General features: G+C 43.9%; 1 pseudogene; it reads left to right on the top strand.

Moving 5' to 3' along the window:
- Positions 1-8,832: 8,832 nt before the first annotated feature.
- Positions 8,833-9,750, top strand: LOC115651574 (annotated as a pseudogene).
- Positions 9,751-21,206: the final 11,456 nt, after the last annotated feature.

The following is a 21,206-nucleotide window of genomic DNA, read 5'->3' as shown; positions in this document are numbered from 1 at the left end:
TTAAGTTTGCTTTCATCAATAAACTAATTAGGAAATACAAAGTCAAGGTTTCTAAAAGGATTAAATATTTACAAAGTTAAGCATTTTCAGGTTAGCAAATGTCCAAAAAAATGTTGCTCTGACATCATTAATTCAGACCTCTTGTGCATTTGCATGATGATACAGACTTTAATGACATGATCCCATATTATTTTTTTCTCCACAGGACCCCTTCCTTATTCAGAGCATAGGATTTTCTGCTCTGGGGCTGTGTATTGAAGGAGTCTGTTGTCTATAGGATCCCTGCTTCATTTATTGCAGAATTAATGTTGCATAGGAAATGCTCATTCTGGTATTACCTAACTTGAGAGTGCTTCACTTTGCAGCCTTTTAGTCCTCCGTGTGTTTCCTAATGTTTATAGCTTGCTTTACTGATGAGAACAGTCTTTATGATGAAGGGTTTGGTTATTTTTTGTGTGTGTGATGTCTCCATTATTTATCTGGTCAGTGTCACTAGTGTGCACTTTACAAGACAGAGAAAGTAAGGACACTCCCTAATACAAAGCCCCTATGATCTAAGGAAGACTGGCACATACAAAGAAAGCAGGATATGTAAGAACTAGGACTTTCTTTCTTTCTTTTGAAGAATAGTCATTTATTTATTATGAATTATTATTATTATTTTTAGAGAAAGGGTGATGGATTGGGGAACTTGTGTGGTGAGGATGTTCCATGCAGAAGGAGCAATATGTAAACACACGTAGAATGGAACGGGAGAACGAAATACGCATGACATTGGTGCTAGCTGTACTGGTAAAACAGAGAGGGAGGGAGGTGATGTAGAAAAGTACCAGATTTTCGATTATGGCCTGTTCCTGTAAATAGCCCTGTCATGGGGTGGCTTGGCATTATGAAGACTGAAGGCCTGAGCTCAGCCAATCCTCGCGGCCAAGAAGGCTCACCTGAACAGGGATCAGCTGATTCATTTACTGATCAGCAGGGAGCAGAAGAGAAAGTGGCTGAGAGAGTTGCAGGAGCTGCAGAGAAAGGAAGGAGCAGCAAGGACGGCTAGAGAGAGAGAGTTTGGCAATAACCTTGGAGGAAAGACCCAGAGAGCAGAGACTAAGACCAGCAACAAAATTGCCTTATGCTGTTCTTCTCCTTTTGGTTCGTCTCTTGGAAAATAAATAAAACCTCGCTGGAAGGGTCGGCAAGAGTGATCTGTTGTGGGTGCGGCTCTGGAGCCTGGAGGAGGGAAAGATGGATGTCAGGGTGCTGTTGGTCCACTCAGACCATGAGAGGTGCTTGGGATGATGCCATGAGCAGGGGACGAGTGGGGTTTGGGAGGAGACAGCTCTTCAACCAGGGCCAAACAGGAACCTTGAATTTGTGCACCCAGCAGCTTTCCTGGTATTTCAAGTTCTAGACTCCAATCTGGTCGGAAGGTGGCGGTTCAGAACCATCCCTAAATCACATTTAATTCAGCTGTGAAGTTTCACAGGCACAAAGTCATGCTCTGAGAATTCAAATCAATTGGAAAACTAGCATCATACATTGCAAGTAGTACCGTGTTCCGGTAAACAGGATGAAACATGACAGGAACCATTGCTGGAGCAGATGCTACATGCCAAGGACCACGTCATGCTCTCCATCACACTGTTAGAGCCTCTTGGGAATCAATGATGAGAATGATGTTAAACCTACTCAGGTTAACTACACCAGCACAGTATAACCACAAAATAGTGCAGTCTGGCCACACCCTGTCCTTCCCCTGGATTGCTCCAACCTGCCTCCTATAGCAGGTGCTGGGTCAGGGAGGTAAGGAATGGGTTCTACATCAGCCACAGAGCTCATATCCCCCCCAGTGGCAAAAACCTTCATAAAACTTTTAAAGATAATGCATCATCATGTGATTATTCCCTGTCCCCTAGAGAAATATGCTGTATTTTAATGAGTCTGCCTGTGCTTGTCTTGATGATCAGAGCTCAAAGGTGCTACAGGGATCCTCTCCCAAGTGATGCTATGCCAAACATAAACGCACCTCCATCCTATACTTTGAAATCAAGAAAGACGACATCTCTCAGAAGGTAGGAGTGAACATTATTTCCACTACAATAAAACTAAAATCTCCTTTTGTTAGTTACATCAGGTAATAGCACTTTTCAGGTCATCTTGCCCAAGGCAGAAATCTGTAGAAGTCAACTTGTTGATTATGTGAATCTATAATGCAGCCATGTGGGAACAGAAAGGAGATTGTTCTGAGTCTTTCACATGAATTGTCTCTTATAGTCCATAGCTTTTGGAGTGGACCTCTACCATGAGAAACCCAGCCCAAGCACAGCTGCTACTTCCAAATGCAGCTGTCCACTAAATTGCAGCAGATATTACACCTAAGATAAAATCCTGGACCATTGAAACCAATGGTAATTTTGCCATAGACTTCAATGGGGCCAAGATTAAATATGTGAGGAGTGATGGTTGAGCATTCTCAAGGGGGAGTCTTCTAAACCTGAAGGTCATTTCCCTGGGTACACACGTCCAAACTCTTGAGTTTTCAAGGCACAGTGTAAGGCTCAGCTCTTTCTCTGTGTGCCATGTGGAGGTTTGGTTGTGTCGAGCACGGCAGGTTGGAATGCATGTTCATTAACACTTTGTAGAACATCACTCCTTTGCCGAGCAGAGACAATGTCTACAAAGGCTCAGTCCAATGAAAATAAATCATTTATGTGAATCGAATGGGCTTTCATTGATATAGTCAGCTCAGATGCTGTACTGAGCATAGTGTAGAATGCTTTTACACTAGTCTTTTCTCTGATGTTTTTAACTCCATCTTTCCCTGAATTATATAGAGGGGAATTCTACAGTCTCTTTTGAGAACACTTTTCGCTTGCACATAGATAGATAGATAGATAGATAGATAGATAGATAGATAGATAGATAAATAGATAGATAGATAGATAGATAGATAGATAGATAGATAATGTTTTTTAGGATCTGAGATCTGTAAACAGACAGGAGAGCTCTTTTAGCATTAAAAATTTATTTACGGTCATCAATCCTGCACTTCCTTTAAAAGTGGGGTAGGAAATAGCTTAGTAGAAGTTTGCTATAATGTAACTAGCTGAGCTCTGGTTCAGATTCTGTCTTTAGAAGGAATCTGGTCTGCAGAAGCATTTGGATTCACCATTCTTTTTATGAAACACTGAATAAACACACAGAAATTGCCAGATTGGGTCAGACCTGAGCTCAATCTAGTCTTTTGTCTCTCATAGTGGCTAGTACCAGATGTTGCAAAAGAAGGTTTAATAACCTTCAATGGGCAGGTGTGAAATAATCAGCCCTTCCCCCATCTCGCCCTGATCTCTAATAGTTAGAGATTTATTTAAGTCATGAAACTTGATGTTTCATATCCCTTAAGCATCCACATCCATACACTATGGGCTGGTCTACACTAGGGGAGGGGATCGATCTAAGATACACAACTTCAGCTACGTGAATAATGTAGCTGAAGTCGAAGTATCTTAGATTGATTTACCTACCATCCTCACAGTGCAGGATCGATGTTTGCGGCTCCCCCTGTCGACTCTGCTACCGCCGTTCGCATTGGTGGAGTTCCGGAGTCAACAGTAGTGCATTCGGGGATCGATATATCGCATCTAGATGAGACGTGATATATCGATCCCCGAGATATCGATTGCTACCCACCGATACGGCGGGTAGTGAAGACATAACCTATGCCATATAAAGCTGTCAGATCCCTCCAGTTTCTTCTTAAAAGCACTCCTAGGATCTACAGATATTTCCCAACTTCTCAGCTCATCCAGAAGAAGAGCTCAGACCAGCAAGGTATTGAGCATATTAGTCCCAATCTAAGGAAACATATAAGCACATGCTTAACTTTAAGCAACTTTAAGAATGTAAGCAGACCCATTGAAAGCAACATGCTGAAAATTCTGGGTGCTCCACTTCAGGAAAGATGGAGCTAGATTGGAGACAGCCCAGAGGAGAGCAATAAAAATGATGAAAGGTTTAGAAGCACTGAGGGATGGACTAGATAACCTCTTCAGGTCCTACGTTTCTGTGATTCTATGAAAAGTTATGCACCTGCTTAAATGTTCTGCTGGACTGAGGGAAGAATGCTCAGATCCATGCAGGATCAAGCCCTAAATTACCTATTGTTCTTTGCTTGGATGCATTTGATGAAAGAAGTCAAGTCCTTCTTCCTTTCTATTTTCTGTAGAACTGCATGTTAAGCAAGCTGCCTTTGAAGTTGAATAATTATTTTATTTGTTTCAGAGTAGCAGCCGTGTTAGTCTATATCCGCAAAAAGAACAAGAGTACTTGTGGCACCTTAGAGGCTAACAAATTTATTTGAGCATAAGGTTTTGCGGACTACAGCCCACTTATTTGTAATATTTGTCGGAATGCTGTGACACACCTCTACCTTGGTGGGTCCTGTGCTTATTTGGCAGATTTTCTCACCTCAGTGATCTTCCTCACAGTCTGGGTCAACTTCTCCTGTGTCTGATCAGGAGTTGGGAGGTTTAGGGAGAACCTGGGCCCACCCTCTACTCCGAGTTGCAGCCCAGGGCCCTGCGGATTGCAGCTGTCTATAGTGCCTCCTGTAACAGCTGCATGACAGCTACAACTCCTGGGCTACTTCCCCATGGCCTCCTCCAAATACCTTCTTTATCCTCACCACAGGATCTTCCTCTTGGTGTCTGATAGTGCTTGTACTCCTTAGTCCTCCAGCAGCACACCCTCTCACTCTCAGCTCCTTGTGCCTCTTGCTCCCAGCTCCTCACACGCACTTCCTCTCCTCTGGCTCCCCCTCACCTGACTGGAGTGAGCTCCATTTTAAACCCAGGTGCCCTGATTAGCCTGCCTTGATTGGCTGCAGGTGTTCTAATCAGCCTGTCTGCCTTAATTGGTTCTAGCAGGTTCCTGATTACTCTAGCGCAGAGCCTGCTCTGGTCACTCAGGGAACAGAAAACTACTCATCCAGTGACCAGTATATTTGCCCTCTACCAGACTCCTGTACCCCACTTATCTGGGTCTGTCACAATGCCAGCTGACTGACATACTATTTGGCCAACACCAAAGACCGGGTAAAGAAATAAATGACTTGTGTGTGTATGTATGGCATGTGTATGAATATCTACACACACACACATACTTTTTCTTGATCTTTGGCCACAAAAAAACATACCACACATACATACCTGAGGATCTAGCCCTAAATGACCTATTTTTCTTTGCTTGGATGCATGTGATGAAAGAAGTTAAGTCCTTCTTCCTTGGTACCTTCTGTAGAACTGCACATTAAGCAAGCTGCCTTTGAAGTTGCCTAATCATTTTATTTGTAATATTTGTCTTAATGCCGACTGACTGACATGCTAAGTGGCCAAAATCAAAGAGTGGGTAAACAAATAAATGACACATCTCTGTATGTATGTCATGTGTATGAATATGTACACACAAACACACATACACATATCCACTTTTTCTTGACCTTTGGCCACAAAAAACATACCACACATACATACCTCATGATTGCACTGGACGTTCATTACCTTTTACATTGCCAGAGTGTTAGGAATGAGAACCAAGCCATCCCCATAATTTCACAAACTGGAATGTGCGACATGAGCTAAGTACAATTAAGAATTATGTGATTTGGCAATCAATATTGTGATATGGGGTGAGGAAAGATGTGCTCTGAGGATATTGACATATGATGAAACAGGTTTACAGGCAGTTTCTTATCTCTATATAGAAAGGTTAAAAGATCAATTTATACACAGAATATTTTTTCTTATCATTATGAATATATGTTTCTAAAAATATGTTCACTGTTGTTAATTTTCTCAGAAATATTCACTCCTGGCTACACGCTTTTAGTCTGATCATTTGAAGAGTACGTGTGGTAATTTTTCTGCAGATAAAGAACAAGAAGCTACAGGATTTAGTCAGCATGGCTGTAGTGTCTAGAAGGGATAAATTTGGAAGCTCCATTTTGGAAATATTTTCTCAATGAAAGTATGTGCATAAAGTGTACTACCTGGTAGCCAATGATTTAAAAACATGGAGACATATTTCAGTGAGGAAAACTGTCAACCAATAACGCTGGTATACAATTTTTGAGAAGTTGTCTGCTTCAGAGATAAAATGTGATATTTATTATGTATTTTGATGTGCTAAATTCAAATATGACAATTAAAACAACTGATTGGCTACTGTTTCTAAGATATTTAAGTTTTTACATTTTATGTCTATGTATATTGTGTAGATAGTAGAGTTTTAATCATAAATTATAAACCTAGGTCTTTTCATGTGTTTATGGTTGCTTTACATAATAATATTTCACCTGTCCTGTTTATGTAACACTTTAAAAATCAGCAAAAGGGTTATATAAATAAAATTTATTATGAAACAAAAGGCAAAAAACTATTATGTACATAGTTTAGTCCTATTCAGTGTCTACTCGGCGCTTCTTGGCTTGTCTCTTGTATTCATTAAATGGAGCATCTCTTGTCACTGTCCAGCAATAGTCTGCAAGCATTGATGGGCTCCATTTGCCCTGATAGCCTGCCAGGAGATTCCACTGCTGTAGTCTGGAGCCCAACAGCTCTGCCTTACTCTTGGGTAGTTCCAAATCCCTGACAAGGTCATTCAGTTCACCTTGTGTTATGAGGTGTGGTTCAGAGGAGGAGGATGGGAGAAAATGTGGGTCCTGTGACATTGATGGTTCAGGACTAGAAGTTTCATCCTCTTCCTCTTCCTCGTCTGACTCAAGTGAGAATGATTCTGGTGCATCAGGAACTGGCAGTCCTTCTCCTTGGGGTACTGGGTGTATAGCTGATGGAATGTTTGGATAATGCACAGTCCACTTTTTCTTCTTTGACACACCTTTCCCAACTGGAGGCACCATGCAGAAGTAACAATTGCTGGTATGATCTGTTGGCTCGCTCCAAATCATTGGCACTGCAAAAAGCATAGATTTCCTTTTCCTGTTCAACCACTGGTGAAGATTTGTTGCACAAGTGTTGCAGCATATGTGTGGGGCCCACCTCTTGTCCTGATCTCCAATTTTGCAGCCAAAATAAAGGTGATAGGCTTTCTTAACCATAGTGGTTATACTGCGCTTTTGTGATGCAAAAGTCACTTCACCACAAACATAGCAGAAGTTATCTGCACTGTTCACACAAGTACGAGGCATCTCTGCTCATTTCGGCTAAACAGAAATGTGTCCCTTTGCAAAATCAAACACTGACAAATAAGAGAGCAGGACACCCTATGATTTCTAGAGCTGATATAGGGCAATTTGTTCAGCAGAGTGATGTAAGCTTCATTATGATTGCATCATCCATGACTTCTAGGAATAACATGATGCAATTCATATCATGTATGACACAATACCAGCTTCAGGTTGCATCATTCATTGTTTTGCCTAAAAAGGAAGTACTGTCCAAACCCAGTCACAGATTTATTCATAGATCCAGTCAAAGATGTATTTTAGTCATTTCTGGTTTAAATTGAGATCCCTGCCCTTTATAACTCACTTATCCTCCGCCATTCCCAAGTCAAGGGTCATATATACTGACTCAATAGCATATCTTGAAAACTAGAGCCAATCAACAATTTTAAGCATCATTTTCCTTCTCAGTGACCCAGAATTAGTAAAGTTGGACTACATTTATTTCAGAAGCATTTTGGCTGTAGAGCAGTGTAACCAGAGAGTGTGATGCAAACTATGCGTTTCTTCTAACATGTTATTGTTCCCACGTGTGGCAAATTGCCGGCACTATTATGATGGGTCTTGCGCTTTCTCTTCTTTGGGAGGGGGTTCAGGATGCCATTTCTTGCCCCTGCAGTGGAACGTTAACTGCCTCACTAGTGTTCTAGAGGAGGGGAGTGGAGAGGGAGGGACCTGGGCCCACCCTCTACTCCAGGTCCCAGCCCAGTGGCCCTGAGGATAGTGGTAAACCACTTGAACTGACGGTTCCTTCCCCTGAGCTACTTCCCTCTCCTGCCCTTCATCTTGTAGTGGCTTCCTGCCCTCCCTCTGCACAAACCAGGTGCCCCTTTACCTAGGGTCATGGACTTCTTAGCCCACTGCAGCACTCCTCCAAACTTTCCTCTGCTTCCCTTCAAACTGTTCTCTGCTCCAATACTGATCCTCTCTGCTCCAACTCCTCTAAACTGTTCTCTGCTCCAACACCAATCTTCTCTGCTCCAACTCCTTCAAACTGTTCTCTGCTCCAGCACCAATCCTTTCTGCTCCAACTCCCACACTGTCTGATTGAAACATGGGTTTTTTATCAGGTGACTGACTGCAGGTTTTCTAATTGGCTTCAGGCGCTCTAGTTAATCTATAGCAAACTTTCTTCCCCTTACAGGGAATAAGGTTCCCTTCTAACCCTATCCTGCTGCCCTCTGGCCATGCTGTATCACACAGGTTTAATGGAGATCCACGGATTCTACTACTGTCTAAGGCACTAGTCCCACAAAATTGAACATATTCCTTAATGCTATTCATGTGAGGCATTCCACTGAGTTTGTGGGGCTACACTAATAAGTGAAATTAAAATATCAGCAGAATCAGTGTCAACATGTGTAAATCAGATTAAATGGCAGGGTAATGCACTTTTCTAGAGATAAAGGATTTTTTTCTGCCTTAGAAGAAGTGAAAGAGTTCTGGGTTTTCCCATCAGTTGTTCCAGGTTCTATTCCACGACTCAAAGTGTCTTTACGCATATGACCACAGTTATTTATACTAGCACACACCGTTTGCATAAGAACTAAGACCTTCCTTTATGGTTGTTCCCACAGCTAGCGCCCAAGGCTGAATGAATGGCTGGAGGAAATTGTACGGCAGTGACCGAGTTCATTCTCACAGGAGTGATAGATCATCTGGAGCTGCAGGTCCCGCTCTTTGTGGTGTTCCTAGTGATCTATGTTATCATCCTGGTGTGGAATCTGGGGATGATGGTTTTAATCAGGATCCACCCCTGACTTCACACCCCTATGTACTTCTTTCTCAAGAATTTGTCTCTCGTGGATGCCTGTTACTCCACAGTCATCACTCCCAAGATGCCGATGAGCTTCTTAGCAGAGAGGAAAACTATTTCCAATACAGTGTGCATCATCCAATGTTTTAGCTTCATATTGTTTGTCATCTCTGAGTGCTTTCTGCTGGCAGTAATGGCGTATGACCCCTATGTAGCCATCTGTAACCCACTGCTGTATATGGTCATCATGTCACCAAAGCACTGCCTGCAGCTTGTGGGTGGTTCATATCTATGGGCCTTCCTGAATTCTGTGATACACACGAGCGGTTTGCTAAGATTATCCTATTGTGACTCCAATATCCTGAATCATTTTTTCTGTAATAACAACCCACTTCTAAAGTTCTCCTCTTCTGGCACTTCTATCAATCAGCTGCTTGTTTTCCTCTTTTGCAATCTGACTGAGGTGATCAGCATTGTGACAATCCTCATCTCATACATCTTAATTATTGTGACTGTGCTGCGGATCCGTTCCACCAAGGGCAGGCGCAAAGCCTTCTACACATGCACCTCCCACCTGATGGCTGTCTCCATGTTCCATGGGACAAGTCTCTTCATGTATTTCCAACCCAGTGCCAGCTACTCATTGGACACAGACAAAATGGCCTCCATGTTCTTCACAGTGGTAATCCCCATGCTGAACCCCCTCATCTACAGCTTGAGGAACAAGGATGTGAAGGACTCCCTGAGGAAAGCAATATAGACAAAATTGAGGGCCCATTTTTCTCCAAAGGGTGTCAGAATAGGACAACCAAATCCTTCAGTGGCTTCTCTGCACACATAGGGCTTGTCTCCACTACGGGGTATATCAATGCTGCGGTGATAAATCCACCAGGGGACAATTTAGCAGGTCTAGTGAAGGCCCACTGGATTGACAGACTCTATTGACTCCAGTACTCAACCAGAACGAGATGAGTAAGGAGATATGCAACTAACGTAACTCAATTTGTGAAGCTTAGATCGACCTGTCCCCGAAGCGTAGACCTGTCCATTGGCTCTGATTCAGAAAGTCCTTAGGCACATGTTTAAGTATCTCTCCCTTTGACTTCAATGGGGCTTAAGCACATATTTAAAGTTAAACATGTATTTAAGTGCTGCTTTGAAGAGAGATGTGTTCCTGAACAGAGGCCTTATGTGCATAAAAAGGCCATGTCAGTTATTAAATGAAGATTTACTCCCCTGTGCCTATAATAAAATACTTTAAAATTGGTTTTTCAGTGTAAGATATAAGAGGGTAATTTAAATATTGTTTAGAATTACTGAATAAAAGAGGAAAGTTCACACTGCAACAATGGATTCATGAGGAATAACCAGGCCTAGCTTTAATGTCCAAAAATGTTGACAGATATTTGTTCAATTAAATTTTATGATTTTGCTTCAATCAGATCCACAGCCCAAATCATCTGGTTTTTTTGGGAGACATTTGTGTGCATGATACAATATTCAAAGCTATGTTTGTTGAAAGAGAGAATGTCATGAATGCTCAGTCAGATGTAATATTTCTTCAGTACTCACACCAAAAGTCCTCCACACAACTCTTTATGAGGTTAGGAGCCACACAATTAAAGAGCAGGTAGTTTAGGTGACCAAACATATACAGACACAATTTCAAGCATAGTCGTTGATTGTGAATGCCACTATTTTTGGGATCTCAATGTAAAAGACCTTGAGCCTTATTTTCTTAAGTGCTGAGTACTTACAGCTCTCGTTGACTTCAGCTGGAGTGGTGGAGTTTCTGGAAATCAGGACTGAGGGGACTGAAGTTGGGTACCCATAAACAGAGGCTACCAAAATCACTGGCCATTGCTGAACCTTTTGGGCATGGCGAATTGCATAAGTGAATTTCCGAAGCATCAGTCACCTCACAGTACGTTTACAATGCAATGTAAGCCCAGGGTTCGAACTCATGCTCAAGTTAAGCCCCCTTCCATCTACACACAAATTGCACTAACCCTTTATTGGTTTGTATTGTAGACACAGGCCCACTGGACTCCTGCTCTGGGAGTCAGCCAAAAGTATCTGAAAGACTGAGTTTCTTTGTCCTCTGGATGGTCAAGTGACCCAACACTACACCATGAACAAACAGCTAGAGTGGTCACATTTTGGGAGCACGGTAGGAACTCTAGCATGTGGGTGGTTGAAATGGAATCCATATAATGCCATGCAGATGCTGGAGCCGCAGTTTGGGACTCAGGGTGCAAGAATCCCTAACTTGGGGTTACAAATGAGTGTAGATTCTCAAACCCCAGGTTATCAAACCCAGGGTCTGCTAACACGAGTTCTACTAGCCCAGGGATTACATTGCAGTGAAGACATGTCCTCAGAGAGTTAGTGAGTCACTGTGGTTTGGGTGTGTGTTCAGCACAATGGGACTCTGGTCTCAGTTTGCACCTCCAGTCGTTACTGTTAAAGTAATAATAATATTGAACTACAGGCAAGTTTCAACCACATGCCAGGCTCCTTCTGGGATACTTTGATTTTATACGTTTGACCCAGCAGAGCTCCCTCAGGAATGGAGAGATTGAAAAGTTCTGAGGAATCACAGCCTAACCCCGAGGCCCACTGCCTTTCAGACACATGATGCCCAGTCAAACATTTCCCCTCTTTTTCATGCAATTTGCTCTCTCCTGCCACTGGCTGCTTCCACCCTCTTTTCTGCCCTCACCCAAACACCATGGAGTTTTTATTTTGCTCCCCTGCCCCCAACACAGCTCAGACGCAGGGCAGGGGGAAAAGCAATTCTAAAGGCTGTGGATCCAGCTGCATGGCCTACAGAAGCAGCGGTATACCAGAGCTGAGAACTGTGCAGGCAGAGGAAGGAGGCAAAAAATGGAGCCACACCCAGCTACTAGCACCAGCCATCTTAACAGAAAGCATCTCCCAGCCCATCGCATAAGAACATAAGACTGGTCATACTGGGTCAGACCAATGATCCATCTACCCCAGTGCCCTGTCTTCCACAATGGCCAGTGCCAGATGTTTCAGAGAGAATGAACAGAACAGGGCAATTATCAAGTGACCCACCCCCTGTCATCCCCTCCCAGCTTCTGGCAGTAAGAAGTTTAGGGATACCCATAGCACGGGGATGTGTCTCTGACCATCTTGCCTAATTGCCATTGATGGACCAATCCTCTGGGAACTTCACTAGTTCTTTTTTGAACCCAATTATACTTTTGTCCTTCACAACATCCCCCGGGCAATCACTGTCCTTTGCACAGCTCTACTGCTGACAGCTGAAATTCTTCTTTAGCACATCAAGTATTGGCTTGTGTTTTAGGAACTGAGTTCCAGACCCTAGATTGTTGTATAATTTAGTTTAAGTCACTTGAAGTCAATGAAGCTTCAGGAATGACAGCAAATGAGGATCTGGCCCTGAAAATAATGAGCTCTCCTGATACATCTTATTTTTATTAGTTTGTTTATCCAAGGGAAGGTCATGAAATGACTTAAACATGCTGTATATGCGCCTGTGTGGGATAAAGATTTCCAATAGGGTAAAGATTTTTAATTCTGCAGACAAAGGCATAAGATTCAGTGGCTGGAAGCTAAATAAACTCAGTCAAGATATGAGGTGGACCTTTTCCTTAATGAGGGTAATTAATTATTGGAACAAATTACCTATTACTGTGGTGGATGTTTCATCATGTAAAGTCTTAAAAACAACGTAATATATCTTTCTAAATCATATGCTATCACTTGAACAGAATTCATGGACTCAACGGACAAATTACTGGGTGAGAGTCTTGTGCCTGTGTTGTGAAGGAAGTTCAACTAGATAAAGATATTGGTCCTTTCAGCATGTTTAGGTCACTTTAAAAAATCTGGGAATCTATGAGTTTCTTTATGTGTTCCCAACACATTTTTATCTTTGACCTATGAGGATATGTAACTATATCTCTGTTCAGAATCCGACATTTATTTCAGCAGCTATTGGCATATTCCATAGAAGTGTGGCAGTGAAGTCACTGAGCCAAAGCCTGTGCTTACTAGCACACATATAAATCTGCAAAAACTTCATAGATTTCACTGGTTTAATGATGGCATAAGAGCCTGATCCAAATGTGCTGAACTCAGTGACACCTTTTCCATTGACTTCAGATAGGGTGACCAGATGGGATGACGAAAATATCAGGACACATGGAGGGGAGGGAGTCCCGCTGGTGGAGAAAAACAAACAAATGAATGAACAAACAAACAAACAAACAAACAACAGGAGTGCGAAATATTGGGACAAATTGTATCCCGACCAAACATCGGTGGGGATGCGGGACAAATGCCTAAATATCAGGACAGTCCCAATTTTATCGGGATGTCTGATCACTCTATTGCTTCTTGTCCTATACCAGCAAACCTCCCCCCATGCCAGGAGCAGCGGGGAGGCTAAAGCCGGGAACCCCAATGCTGGGAGTTGCACTGGGAGCACCCCTGTCTGCATACAGCCCGTAGCTACCCCCTGCCTGCTCCTGAGCTACCCCTTGCCCATACACAGTCCTTAGCTATCCCCTCCCTGCACCCTGGGCTAACCCCCCCTGCCCATACACAGCCCTTAGCTACCCCCCTGCCTGCACTATGAGCAGTTTTCAAACTTTTTGAACTGAGTCCCCCCTTTGAGTTATATGTTTTGGTTGCATCCCCCCAGAGCCCAGACAGGCTGGGTGCCCTCCTGAGTGAGTCAGGGTGTGGAGATGGCACACCCTCCCTGGACTGTGCTGTGTGGAGCTGGGTTGATCCTAGCCAGGCCTCCCCCTCTGCAAAAAATAGAAGTAAAACTATGCCCATGCCCAAGTGTGTCTCCCCAGCCTGGAGCCTTGTGCTCCCTCCTACCAGGCCCTGTTGTTTTTATAGGATGTTGAACGGGGCCTCAGCAAGAAAAAGTTGAGAACCCCTGGATTAGATCTCTCGAGGTCTCTTCCAGTCCTATGATTCCACGTGGAAAGGAACAATTGAAAACGAGTGACATGGACATGGGCAAATCCAATAAACAGCTGTGCTGACGGATAGAGTACGGCAACTGCATGGCATGTGGCAATGAAGAGAAGAGATTCCCCCGGGGGGGCAGTAGAAGAAGCCACTGCCCAATCCAGCCATACTCTCAGCCCCCTGTCGAGAAGGGACACAGAGAGGGAGTGTCATGCGTTGGCGTCACTGCAGAGAGTTTGAGCCATAAATGTTGTTATTGGGGATTTCTATCCCTACATATTTCAATCTAATTTCCCCTGTAACTGTGGAAAATCCATTCTTTGGGTTGGGGTTTAGCTGCTTCACCCGGGGGTTGCTCCAGTGATGGCCCTGCCTCTCCCACCACAACAGCTACAACTTGTGCCCCATTGGGTCTCCATCTCCACTCCCAGTGAGAGCTCAGAGCTCCGTGAAATTGTCTCACTGTTTAAAATGTGAATATATGCAACACACAGACAAGTACATACAAAATGAGCGTAGTTAATAAATTGATTGGTTTAGCTGATTGTATATGTTACATACTGAATAAAAGAAAGCCAGAGAGTAAAATATTGGTTGTTGTTTCTTTGCTTCATCTCAGTGAGGTTTTCATGGTACAAGGATATCCTACAATTCACTGAACCAGCTGTCCAGGTGATGCTGGTGTTTCAGAAGCACATTTTCTTTGTTCTTTATATTTTTGTTCCATTTTCTTTAGTGTTCATCATAGAGCTTTTCTGCTTCACTTGAATGGAGACAAAAGCTGAGACAGCATCCTCAGCACTGTCAAATTGCTTGAAAATTCCCGGTGCAGGAGTCAGTCAGAGAACAGAGGTTGTAGCAGCCATTTAGAATAAAGAGATTTTGCATATTCATTATATGGTAAAGAAATAACCATACAGTGATTATGTAAATCCCTGCACACTGGTCAGTGAAGGATCATTACTAGCCAGTGCAAAGGGATTTGCATTCTGCGTGGTTATTGAAAAATATTTATTCAGTGATTATATAAATTGAATATTTCAACCAACCAAAATTCAAGGAATAGCGTAAATTACAAACCACTCAGTTTTGTTAGGAAGAATCCTCTCCTATAAGCAAGTTTCTTCACAATCTCCATTAGATGGTTTCTTGCACCTCTCACAGAGAGCTCTTGTAATGGCCATTGTCAAAGACAGGATGGATACTTGGTCTGATCCAGTGCAGCAGGGAGTTGGGATACCAATCCTGCTGGAAAGGTATAACAAGTGGGGTTCCGCAGAGGTCTGTTTTGGGACCAGATCTGTTCAATATCTTCATCAACGACTTAGATGTTGGCATAGAAAGTACGCTTATTACGTTTGCAGAAGATACCAAACTGGGAGGGATTGCACCTGCTTTGGAGGACAGGGTCAAAATTCAAAATGATCTGGACAAATTGGAGAAATGGTCTGAAGTAAACAGGATGAAGTTCAATAAAGATAAATGCAAAGCGCTCCACTTAGGAAGGAACAATCAGTTTCACACTGTCATAAACAGATAGCTAAGGGTTAATGTCTCTTTCACCTGAAGCACCTGACCAGAGGACCAATCAGGAAACCGGATTTTTTCAACTTTGGGAGGAGGGAAGTTTGTGTCTGAGTCTTTGTTTTCTGGCTGCCTGCTTTCTCTGAGCTTTGGAGAAGTAGTTCTGTTTTCTAATCTTCTGTTTCTAAGTGTAAGGACAAAGAGATCAGATAGTAAGTTATATGGTTTCTTTTCTTTGGTATTTGCATGAATATAAGTGCTGGAGTGCTTTGATTTGTATTCTTTTTGAATAAGGCTGTTTATTCAATATTCTTTTAAGCAATTGACCCTGTATTTCATCACCTTAATACAGAGAGACCATTTGTATGTATTTTTCTTTCTTTTTATATAAAGCTTTCTTTTAAGACCTGTTGAAGTTTTCTTTACTGGGAAATTTCAGGAAAATTGAGTCTGTACTCACCAGGGAATTGGTGGGAGGAAGAAATCACGGGGGAGATCTGTGTGTGTGTTGAATTTGCTAGCCTGATTTTGCATTCCCTCTGGGGGAATAGGAAAGTACTTTTTGTTTCCAGGACTGGGAACGGAGAGGGGGAGTCACTCTGTTTGGATTCACAGAGCTTGTGTCTGTGTATCTCTCCAGGAGCACCTGGAGGGGGGAAGGGAAAAAGGATTATTTCCCTTTGTTGTGAGACTCAAGGGATTTGGGTCTTGGGGTCCCCAGGGAAGGTTTTTCAGGGGGACCAGAGTGCCCCAAAACACTCTAATTTTTTGGGTGGTGGCAGCAAGTACCAGGTCCAAGCTGGTAACTAAGCTTGGAGGTTTTCATGCTAACCCCCATATTTTGGACGCTAAGGTCCAAATCTGGGACTAAGGTTATGACACACACATACAGAATGGGAAGAGACTGTCTAGGAAGGAGTATGGCAGAAAGAGATCTAGGGGTCATAGTGGACCACAAGCTAAATATGAATCAACAGTGTGATACTGTTGCAAAAAAAGCAAACGTGATTCTGGGATGCATTAACAGGTGTGTTGTAAACAAGACACTAGAAGTCATTCTTCCGCTTTACTCTGCGCTGGTTAGGCCTCAACTGGAGTAGTGTGTCCAGTTCTGGGCACCGCATTTCAAGAAAGATGTGGAGAAATTGGAGAGGGTCCAGAGAAGAGCAACAAGAATGATTAAAGGTCTTGAGAACATGAGCTATGAAGGAAGGCTGAAAGAATTGGGTTTATTTAGTTTGGAAAAGAGAAGACTGAGAGGGGACATGATTGCAGTTTTCAGGTATCTAAAAGGGTATCATCAGGAGGAGGGAGAAAACTTGTTCACTTTAGCCTCTAATGATAGAACAAGAAGCAATGGGCTTAAACTGCAGCAAGGGAGATTTAGGTTGGACATTAGGAAAAAGTTCCTAACTGTCAGGGTAGTTAAACACTGGAATAAATTGCCTAGGGAGGTTGTGGAATCTCCATCTCTGGAGATATTTAAGAGTAGGTTAGATAAATGTCTATCAGGGATGGTCTAGACAGTATTTGGTCTAGGGCAGGGGCAGGGGACTGGACTCGATGAACTCTCGAGGTCCCTTCCAGTCCTAGAGTCTATGAATCTATGAATATCAGGCTAGATGGGCTGCTGTTCTGTTCTGGTTCAGCAAGGAGATGGGGTAAATGGACTATCAGTTTGGTTTGGTATGATTGTTCCTGTGCAGCAGCCCTGCACGATCTGGAAGGTGTGACTTGCAATTGATTTCCTTAATTTTAAAAAATGGAATGTGAAAAAAATCTGACCTCATGTATCATTTTTATTGAAAACTAAGGGGCTTGTTTTGTTGAAGTGTATCCTAAAGAGACTCTTGCATGTCTATTATTTCATATAAAACACTTCTTTTAGGCCCTGCAGCACCTGCTCTTTAGTTATATTTTTCCAGTCTCCTGGGAGGTCTGCTGCTTCAGGACCAGACTTTCTAACTAACTGGTCACTGAATGACATGAACACAAATTTCCAGTAATCAGAAGCAGCAATGCTGGGATCAGGCTGAATGCACCAGTCTGGGTAGTAATGGTGACAATCTTTGAAGGGATAAAATTTTCCTGCTGTGGCTACAGTTCAGAATTCAGGATCGGAAAACACATCAGAGGAGCATATGGAATGCACAAGTTTTTATGAAAATGTAACTTCAATTTCCAGACATTGGATCTTGTTCTACATTTGTTTGCTAGGATCAAGAGCCCTCTACTATCTGTTATTTTTTTCCTTTGTAGTTATAGACCATGATCAACATTCTCTTTGCTAAGTAAACGCTTTGAGCTCTAAGTCTCCCAGTAAAAAGCAGTTTTTTTTCAAACCTTGAATCATTCTTGCAGATCTTCTCTGAAAACTCTTGAATTTTCCAAACACATTTTTTTTAAACTATGGACACCAGAACTGGACACAATATCCCAGTATTGATCTCACCATTGGCATATACACAAGTAATATCTCCCTAATCCTCCTTGATAACTTCTTTGTTTATACATCTCAGCACAGGCGCCGACTTCCCCTCTGCCCAGTGCGTGCTCAACTCCTTGCTTGTCCCCGGCCCTGCCTCCACTCCACCCCTTTCCTGAGGCCCCACCTCTGCCCCACCTCTTCCGCTGCTGCTCCCCTGTTGACTGTGCCTGCATCTCTCGCGATGGTGGAGTACAGGAATCAATGGGAGAGCGCTCGGGTGTCGATTTATTGTGTCTAGACTAGACATGATAAATTGACCCCTGCTGGATCAATCACTGCCCACCGATCCAGCGAGTAGTATAGACATAATCTTAGAGTGTGTCAAAGACTGATAGCAAGTTAAGGGAATGGGATGTGAAAATGGGATAAAAATTGGGGAAAAGATACTTTTTATCTGTTATGGAATGTTGGGTTGGCCATAGTTACCCATTTAATAGAAGGTCTCTTTTGAGTTGCTGGAACAGTCCCCAAGGTATGCAGCTAAATCTTAGTCCCAGAAGGAAGATTTTCTATGGTTAAAGAGGAAATAAGAGGATTAAATAAAAGAAAAACAGAGACATTGATTGAAATGTGTAGAGATAAAAATCATCAATAACATCATTTCTGGCCCAAACTCTCTGCAGTCACCCCAGCCCAGGACCCCTTCTGCTCTTCCTACCCATGTCCTTTCACAACTGCTGGCTTGAGATGGTGGCTGGATGGGGAAGTGGCTCCTCTAGTGTCCCCAGGGCAACAGCCTTTCTCTTCCCATCCCCTCTGGCTATTGCTAGCTCTGTCCCTGATATTTTAGTGTCACTCTCTTGTTTGTGTCTTTCCCCAGGGGCCACCCCTCGAGCTCATCTGCACCAAATAGCCCCTGCCAGTGCACTACCCAGTAATCATCTTTCCCTAGAGCCTCACCACAATGCCCCCTCCCAAAAAACAGAGTCATTGGCAAATCCCCATATGTCTCTTGGCCCCATTCTCCTGGATGGTAAATAAATACCCCGGACAGCACTTCAGTGCCTTGTGGATACCCTGATTCCCTGCAGTGAATGAGCCCCTGCCTGAACCCAGAGAGGACTTCCCAGCTCTCACCCTGGGCTCCTGCAGCACCAGTGCAGAGCTGTTCCTACAGAGTAAGTGAGACCCTGGGGGGTTGGGACTCAGTCTTCCCCACCCTGAGCCTTGCTCCCTTTTTCCCAGTCTCCTACTCTGGAGGTCTCCCTGATCAGTAGCATGAGTGTTACTGGGACACAGATGTGGGAGGGGTGTGACCCAGGGACTTCTTCATGCCAAATGGCAGGGGACACAGGGGTGCATTAGGATTTCCAGGATCCCCTGGGCCTAGTATCTACATACAAGTTCACCAAAGAGTGTTGTGCCAGGCCTCTACTGAAAGCCTGTGTCAGACTGGTCATCTTAATCATTGCAAAATGTACATACTGATAACATGTAAGGGGTTATGTATCTAGTCTGGAAATTATGTTCTTATGGTCTGTCACTGGAACTGGTGAGAAAAGGTGAAATCCAGGTTTCTTTCAGACGAGATGTTTATTGGTCTATCCACATGTACTCTGAGTATTGTATGGTTGACAAAGGGCATCATTTACACTCTGAGCAAAATGTCAATCAAGTCCTTGCAGAGTGTCCTGGACAGGAAAAGACAGATAAGCAGCGGCAGTTATTCTACAAGTGCACACAATGGAGTTTTGGACTATAACTGTAGATAAAGAGACAAACTCTGTATCTTCCCACTGAGGAGACAAGAGGACTGCGTGATTGTCTCATGAATATAATATCACAGCCACACCTGAGTGGAAGAATTTGGGGCTTTTGCTCTTATGACAGGACAATGTTCTATTAATCGAGTTTAGGCTTGAGTGTGCATGTCATGATTTTATTTTATATGTAACCCTTTGTTTCTAATATTTCTACTGGTTATCATTTGAATCCCTGTGTTAAATAAACATACTTGCTTTCTGTGTGAACAAGTGTGAGTGCGGTGTATTAAATGGAGCTGTGGAGTGTGGTGTAATTGGAAGACGCAGTTTGGGAACATCTGGTCTAGTAATTCTTCATGTCTGGTGGTTCAGGGGTTGGACACTCCAGGGTGGTGCTCAAGGATTGGTGTGTGCGTATCACTAACCTATACCGACAGAGCAAGACCTGCAGAGGCCTAGAGGGGAATGACCCCCTGGCATGCACTGACAAAGCTTCCTCACGCGAAGGGCAGGTGGTAGCGAAGTGTCTCATAGCCCTAGGTATCCCTGGGAGGCATCACAGGGGAAGAGAATAGGACTGACCCAAACTCCCTGGTCTATTGCCACCTCTAGTGGCTGCAATGTCCCCCAACCCTGGAGCAGATAGCAACCCAGTCCTTTCATGGATGCTAGTTCGCTGGTTGCACCCTTTGTCCTGTCAGCCGAGAACTGCTCCACCTGACGGGGATGGGGCAGCAGCTCCCCTGGGGCAGGGAATCAACAGGGGGCTGAGACTGCAGAGCAAACAGTTCTATCCTGAGAGCTCGCTGCCCAGGGCAGAGGGCCAGCAGGGGCTGATGGGTGGGGTGGCAGCTGCCAGGGTCAGGGGCCTGGCAAAGGCCTGAGAAGTGCCCCCCCATGAAAACCCCTTCACTAAATTCCCTCATGGACCCTGAGCTGCTCCTTCCCCCTGTACATTTTCCTCTCTCCTTCCCAACCTCCTCTTGACTCCCCCACATCTGCTGTCTTCTGAACTCTCTTCCCCTTTCTGATCCCTCCCAATCTCCCCCATGCCACAGGGCCCTTCCCCATGACTCCCTGAATCCTGTCCCCAGCCCCTTTCCTTCCCAACAACCTTCTCTCAAATCTGCGTCTCTCCACCCTCTGGAATTCCCTCTTCCCTACCCATGTAAACTGTGCCCTCCTGCTCCATGGCCCTTGCCTAACCCCCCTCCCTTCCTGTTCTTTACTCCTCCTTCTGAACTCCCTGCCCCTTTGTCCCCCTTGCTCCCCATTGTGTGGGCAGGCTATAGGGTAACATGAAGGCTGCAAGGGTAGTGGAGGTCTGAGACAGAGGAGTGGAAATGGAAGGGGGTGAAGGCAGCAGGACCTGACTGTCATGAAACATATTCTCCTTTGTCTCCTGTTAGTCCAGGGCAGACAGGAGGGTAAATTCCTTAGGCCTGTGACTTGCTTTGAGGTCCTCAGAAGGGAGGTGCTCTAGGAAGGCAGGGCATTCTGGGTCAGGGACCGAGGTTGCATCCA

The sequence above is a fragment of the Gopherus evgoodei genome, chromosome 4, assembly GCF_007399415.2.
Source record: "Gopherus evgoodei ecotype Sinaloan lineage chromosome 4, rGopEvg1_v1.p, whole genome shotgun sequence".
Taxonomy (NCBI): Eukaryota; Metazoa; Chordata; order Testudines; family Testudinidae; genus Gopherus; species Gopherus evgoodei.
Note: the sequence above shows the minus strand (reverse complement) of the source record. Positions and strands in the feature narration are given on the sequence as shown.